This window comes from Lepus europaeus, chromosome X (assembly GCF_033115175.1).
Source record: "Lepus europaeus isolate LE1 chromosome X, mLepTim1.pri, whole genome shotgun sequence".
Lineage (NCBI taxonomy): Eukaryota > Metazoa > Chordata > Mammalia > Lagomorpha > Leporidae > Lepus > Lepus europaeus.
Window position 1 is genome coordinate 98135429 of NC_084850.1, and position 7313 is coordinate 98142741.

The 7313-nt window shown below is 43.0% G+C and overlaps 1 pseudogene; it reads left to right on the forward strand.

The window, feature by feature from the left end:
- The first annotated feature begins 4123 nt into the window (after positions 1-4123).
- LOC133752791 (S-phase kinase-associated protein 1-like) lies at positions 4124-4937 on the forward strand (annotated as a pseudogene).
- Positions 4938-7313: the final 2376 nt, after the last annotated feature.

Genomic DNA, 7313 nt, shown 5'->3' on the forward strand with positions numbered 1-7313 from the left:
TTTATCCACAATTTTAGCATTTGCAGGACAATTCAATTATATTCATGGATCCAAATTTCCTTCGTTAATCTACTAATCTATTGAATTGCAGTGGTAAACTTCTATGTTTAAAACGACTTTGTAATCCTGGCACTGGAGGGCACTGGTTTTGGTCATGACAGTCTTATCACTTCAGAATAAACTTTCTTAACAATTTGTTTACGATTTTAATAAATACCCTCACGAGTGACATTACCTTCAACACTTAGTTCATAAATTCTCTTTGATGGACTTGGGATCAAGGTCACACTAGGTAAATAAAATGAATTGGAATATAAAAACTGTTCCTTGGGCCTGAAATCTTTGCAAGGTGTGAGTATTGTGGGACCTGGCTTTTCCACATTCAGCTGCTTCTGGATCACATTTCTGTTTCACTGTCAGGCCTTATTTAAAAGATAAACACAGAAGGAGCAAGTCTGGGTTCACGTGCCTTCAAAAAGTTGAGAGTCCCATCTTTGCTACTAGATGACTCTAATGATCCTGTCATTCTGAAAACTATGCATTTCTATTTCCATGCTGATACTATCCTTATGTACACAGAAGTTTAAAAGTCACCACTCTGTTCATTTGCCTTGGTAATGTTGGTCTGTGCTGTGGGTGATCCTGTGAGACTGCCTGCCTAGCCCATGCAGTTAGCCTAACTGCTGGCAGGTGGTGGTAGCCCCAGGTACATTTCGCTCCCCCCTGCCTTGTGTGGATCAGGTAAATAGCTCCCTGGTGTGGCCCAGGCCCACCTGGAAAGCTACCCTAGCTACATAACCTTTAAGCTGATTGGAGGGGCATATTGGTGCCAGTGTAGGTTCTGTCCTATGGTGTTGCCCTGAATTAGGCCCTTCTTCCTGCCCTTTAAAAGTGTACGTGGTCATCAATAAAAGCGGAAATGTTCACCGAAGCCTGTCCCCGGTGCTTCTTGTGGAAGAACACTGTCACCCCACTCTCCCTGATGGTGCAGGCCCTGTAGGACGAGTCCGCACTGTGCTATCAGATTATGAAGGAGCTGACCAAACATAAATCTATGCATTCTTATAACAAAGAATCCATCTGTTGAAACTTTAGTTCAACGAATACTAACTCATATTTACAGAGTGTATATTTTTTGGTACCCACATCCTTGTGCTGTATTTTTTTTGTGTGTGTGTGCTATGTTTTATATATATATACAAATGTGTGTGTGTGTGTCTGTACAGCCCTCTTCAATTCTGAAAATGTAATAGTTTTCATCACAGTGTCAGTATCAGTCAACATGTAGAAGATTTGAGGATTCGGGCTTTGTTGTTGAAGCCTTTTGGTCCTTTATCAGAGCAAATGCTTCTGAAAGTTTAGAATACAAAATTGATGATGTGTGTATTGACTTTACTAACAATCTGCTATATTCAGAAAATTATGGATATTGTTATTCATTGTTTTTTAAAGATTTTATTTATTTGAGAGGTAGAGTTACAGACAATGAGAGGAAGAGACAGAGAGAAAGGTCTTCTGTCCGCTGGTTGAGTCCCAAATGAGCGCAATGGCCGGAGCTGCGCCGGTCCGAAGCCAGAAGCTAGGAGTTTCTTCTGGGTCTCCCACACGTATGCAGGGGCCCAAGCACTTGGGCCATCTTCTACTGCTTTCCAAGGCTACAGCGGAGAGCTGGATCAGAAGAAGAGCAGCCGGGACTAGAATTGGCATGCATATAGGATGCCAGCGCTGCAGGTGGAGGATTAACCTACTGTGCCACGGCGCCGGCCCCTATATTCATTTTTTAGCAGAAAAACCTTTGTTCCTCTCTTGAAGGATGAGTTTACCAAAATGAGACACACAGATCTCTCAAGTTAAATCATTGATACAAAATAAGCATTAAAATACCTCTTATATACTTATCTTACTGTGCCACAGAAAATTATTAACTATAATGCTAAAGCCATTTCAGACGGTTGATGAGGACCCAGAGAAAATGATTGATATCACAAGCTCCATGGATAAATTCCTCAACATCTGTAAAAGTTCTGCTCTTTATTGAAAAGATAGTTAGAGGTGCCAGCGCTGTGGCTTAGTAGTTCAAGCCTCTGCCTGTTGTGCCGGCTTACCTTATGGACACCGTTTATTCTCCTGACTGCTCTTCTTCTAATGCAGCTCTATGCTAATGACCTGGGAAGACAGTAAGAGATAGCCCAAGTGCTTGGGCCCTTGCTATGTGTGGGAGAGCCTGAAGAAGCTCCTGGCTCCTGTCTTCTGATTGGCCTAAGTCTGGCCATTATGGCCATTTGGGGAGTGAACCAGCAGATGGAATATTCTCTCTGTATTTCTCTCTCCATCTCTTTTTCTGTGTAACTCTGCCTCTCAAATAAATAAATAAGTCTTCAAAAGTAAAGTTAGAGGTAGGGAGGGAGAAACAACCAATACCTTCTCTCTACATAGATAATCACCCTATCATCAAATGTCATTCAGAAGGTCGTACAGATGCTTGCTTTTCACTGTATAACCCCATTACTATATAAACTAAAAGAATTACAACTCTGAGCCCCAATTCTTCTTCACATCTGATATAACAGTTTTGCAGCAAAGGATCTTGCTCAGAATCCACCCTGCTTACCAAATGGCAGGAGGTCACAAACAGCATGTGTTTTCCCCTCTCACAGAAGCTTAAATTTATTTCCTGGTGAAAAGGGACTGAAAATCTAGGGAGTAAAGATAAAGTGAGATTGAATGTAGTGTATCCCATTTTCCCATGAAATATGTGAGGCATCCCTAAATCACAGATCTGATGGAAGAATGAGGGCTGAGCTAAGGAAAGGAATTAGGGGGCTGGCGCCGTGGTTCAACAGGCTAATCCTCCGCCTTGTGGCGCCGGCACACCGGGTTCTAGTCCTGGTCGGGGCACCGGATTCTGTCCCTGTTGCCCCTCTTCCAGGCCAGCTCTCTGCTGTGGCCTGGGAGTGCAGTGGAGGATGGCCCAAGTGCTTGGGCCCTGCACCCCATGGGAGACCAGGAGAAGCACCTGGCTCCTGCCTTCGGATCAGTGTGGTGCACCGGCTGCGGCGGCCATTGGAGGGTGAACCAATGGCAAAGGAAGACCTTTCTCTCTGTCTCTCTCTCTCACTCTCCACTCTGCATGTCAAAAAAAAAAAAAAAAAGGAAAGGAATTAGGATACCTTGCTGAGGCAAAACATATTGGGTCCTACTTATCCCATCTCTTTATAAGCTGTGGAATGAAATAGCCAAGAGTTTCCATCCTGGCTTTGACCAAACACACTGGTTTGTAATGTTGGGGAAGTTATTTACATCTGTTCAATTTGTTTCCCAAATTGTGGTATAGACATTTAAGTGTATGCACTAAATGATTGTTAGGAGGAAAAAACAGAGTGACATATATGAAAGATGTTATAGTTTAGATGAATTTGGTTTATTATATTTAATTTTTAGCAAATTGTCAAATGTTTTATTTGGTCATATTTTCATTTGCCTTTTAAATTACTTCTCTACCAGTGATACTACTTTTGAACTTTAGTAGGGATATTAGGTTAACTGTATATTATATAGTGTTGTAAAAATTGTGTTACATGATGTACTTTATCATGCCAGGGAAAATCCATCAATAGTCAGGTCACACAACACCACAGTCTGTTGACTGTACAAGCCATCCCTAAGTAGCACTGCAGTGGTCATCAGAGACATGGAGATTACCTGTGAGGTTGTTAGCTTGTGTTGTCACAATTCCATCGATTCAGCGAGTAGGAAAGCAATGAGCCAATGTGTATTAAAATAGTTTAATTGCACAGAACAAAAGCAATTCTGTCAGTACTGTGTCCTAATCCCAAAGTTTGACACTGAATCAGAGGTACTCAGTGACAAACAGCACAGTGAGTGGGTCTCTACCAGTGAGAACCCTTGGCTGTACCCTAAGATAGTGAGTGGTCTTAGCCCCACAGCTGTACCCTAAGATGAGGCAATAAGTAAAATCTTGAGCGCAACTGAGACTAGGAAGAAGCCTAAGTGAAGGCTCTGTGTCAGTCTCCAGAAAGTCAGCGAGACAGGTTTGAAAATATCTTTTGAAATCTCCTGCTTATCTTTCTTGGTTCCCAGAGAGATAACAAGGTGTTCAGCCATGACTCAGGACAGACTGCAGTCTCGCTTGGCCTACCTGACTAATTTGGGGATATACAAGGTCTCTAAGAAATCATGGAATGGGCTGGTGCTGTGGCACAGAGGGTGGCAGCAGTTCAAGTCTCAGCTGCTCCTCTTCCGATCCAGCTCTCTGGTATGGCCATGGGAAGCAATTGAAGATGGCCCAAATGCTTGGGCCCCTGCACGCACTTGGGAGACCCAGAAGAAGTTCCTGGCTCCTGGCTTCAGATCAGCTCAGCTTCTGCCGTTGTGGCCATTTGGGGAGTCACAGTCTGTGACTATCAAGACCATGTTGGAAGATTTGGGGATGGATGATGAAGGAGATGATGACCGGGTTCCTCTACCAAATGTTAATGCAGCAATATTAAAAAGGTCATTCAGTGGTGCACCCACCACAAGGATGATCCTCCTCCTCCTGAAGATGATAACAAAGAAAAGCGAACGGATGATGTCCCTGTTTGGGACCAGGAATTCCTGAAAGTTGACCAAGGAACACTTTTTGAGCTTATTCTGGCTGCAAACTACTTAGACATCAAAGGTTTGCTGGACGATACGTGCAAGACTGTTGCCAATATGATCAAAGGGAAGACTCCTGAGGAGATTCGCAAGACCTTCAACATTAAGAATGACTTTACTGAAGAAGCAGCAGCCCAGGTACGCAAAGAGAACCAGTGGTGTGAAGAGAAGTGAAACGTTGTGCCTGACACTGTAACACTGTAAGGATTGTTCCAAATACTAGTTGCACTGCTCTGTTTATAATTGTTAATATTAGGCAAACGTAGACAAATGCAACAGCAGATCATTTGTTTTAGCAGAATATTGTCCTCACTGCATGTGTAGTTTGAGTACAGATTCCAAACCTGAGTTTCTTCTAGTATGATTGAAAGTTCCTGTTTACTTTGCTCTGAATAAAACTGAACTGTGGATTCTCGATAGAAAGTGGCACTTGGGGCTTCCTCTCTTCTCACAGAGCGATTGCTGCCTGGTTTATTGTCCAGTTAAATTGAGTGATCTTTTAAAAGTTGGCATTGTAAGTAAAACAACTTCCAAAAAGTTTTCTGAAATAGAATTAAAAATATATTATCTTTATTCATGAGTTGGAAACTGGAAAGAGGCTACTTGAAACAAACGTTCTGAGTGGGCCCATTAGGCTGTCTTTCAGCTGCACGATCAGTCAGTACCACTGGCATTGATCAGCTTGTGTGTAGCAGGGCTCCCTTAATTGGATTTGAGGACTTGTTCTTATTTTTAATTCTCTCAGCTTTGAGTATATTGCCTAGAAGACTCAGTTACTACCTGGTTTGTGGTTTTGGGGGTGGGGAGAAATGTAACTAGACAGTTTGTTAGACACAGATCTTATTGGCTCTAAGCTGAAAAGCCCTTCACTCAGCCCAGCTTCCAAAGTGACCACTGAAGCTGAGGGGATGGCCAAGTAGGGTCAGCAACATTGCAGGCAGAACTGTAAATTTCTTGTTAGAGATGCCATCTGCCTTTACCTGGCCATCTCTCCTCCCAGGCCAGCCAAGTAATGAAAGTCAACAGAGTGCCTTCCCCTAGGAGGTTCACACCTCCCTTAGGATGTACCCTATGTGAAGAGATAGATAGGTCTGGGCCTCTTAACTTACAAGGCCTAAAGCCCACCAGATTATTATCAAGCCCCTTCTATCAGGTTCTATTTGCCTCTCAATCAGAAAACTAAATTGTAGCTTAGATAGCACCTTTCTTAGCTCCTCTAATAATGACTCTGTCCTTTGTTCTAGACCCTGTCTAGCGCACTTAGGCCTCATTCCTTCGTAATCATAACCTCTACTCTACCTCCAATGGCTCTACTCTCAACCTGTGTGTACTGATGGTCCTCTTCCCCACTTAATGCTATATAATTATTCAGACCTGGTTAATGCCACTCTTAGGATCATTGGTTACTATCCTCACTCTGTCTTTTATGACCTTGTCTAAATATGATCAGAGTCAGCGAACTTGGAAGGCTTCCATAGCCTTGGCAACTCATGACGACAGCCTAGGGTGGTTACTGGCGCCATAAACTAGAGTGTCAATTTGTTGGGTCAACAACAGGAGCCACTGTGCACTTGCTCCTCATGTGGGATCTCTGTCCTTAATGTGCTGTCCATTGTGATTTAATGCTATAACTAGTACTCAAACAGTATGTTTCACTTTGTGTTTCTATGTGGGTGCAAACTGTTGAAATCTTTACTTAATATATACTAAATTGATCTTCTGTATATAAAGAGAATGGAAAATGAATCTTGATGTGAATTGAAGGGGAGAGGGAGTGGGAGAAGGGAAGGTTGCGGGTGGGAGGGAAGTTATGGGGGGGGGAAGCCATTGTAATCCATAAGCTGTACATTGGAAATTTATATTCATTAAATAAAAGTTTTTTTAAAAAAGACACTTAAAAAAAGGTGATTTAAGCACTAAACCAAAGACCCACCAACATATCCTGATTATTAATTTGCTTTCCTTCTTCTCTATTATTGAGATTTTAAGGTTCTTTACATATTACGTAATTGAGCACATTATCAGGTAATGTGTTTTTATCCACATATGATTGGGCTTTTCTTTCTCCTAGTCCTATATGCAATGAGAATAAATTGGGTGTTTTAAACATTTCTTTCTTTCTTTCTCTCTTTCTTTCTTTAATTAATTAATTTATTTTTGACAGGCAGACAGTGAGAGAAAGAGGCAGAGAGAATGGTTTTCCTTTTTCCGTTGGTTCACCCCCCAAGTGGCTGCTATGACTGGTGCATTGTGGCCAGCGTGCTGCACCAGTTCCACAGCCAGGAGCCAGATGCTTCCTCCTGGTCTCCCATGCGGGTGCAGGGCCCAAGGACCTGGGCCATCCTCCACTGCCTTCCTTGGCCACAGGAGAGAGCTGGACTGGAAGAGGAGCAACCGGGACAGAACCGGCGCCCCAACCGGGACTAGAACCTGGGGTGCTGGTGCCTCAGGCGGAGAATTAGCCTAGTGAGCTGCGGTGCCAGCCAAAGATCTATTCCTTTATTATAAAGGTAGAGTTACAGAGATAGAGAACAAGAGACAGAGAGAACTCTTACATCTAGTAGTTCACACTCTAAGTGACTACAAAGGCCAACGCTGGGGCAGGCCAAAGCCAGGAGTAAGGAGCTTCATCCGGATCTCCCACTTGGGTTCAG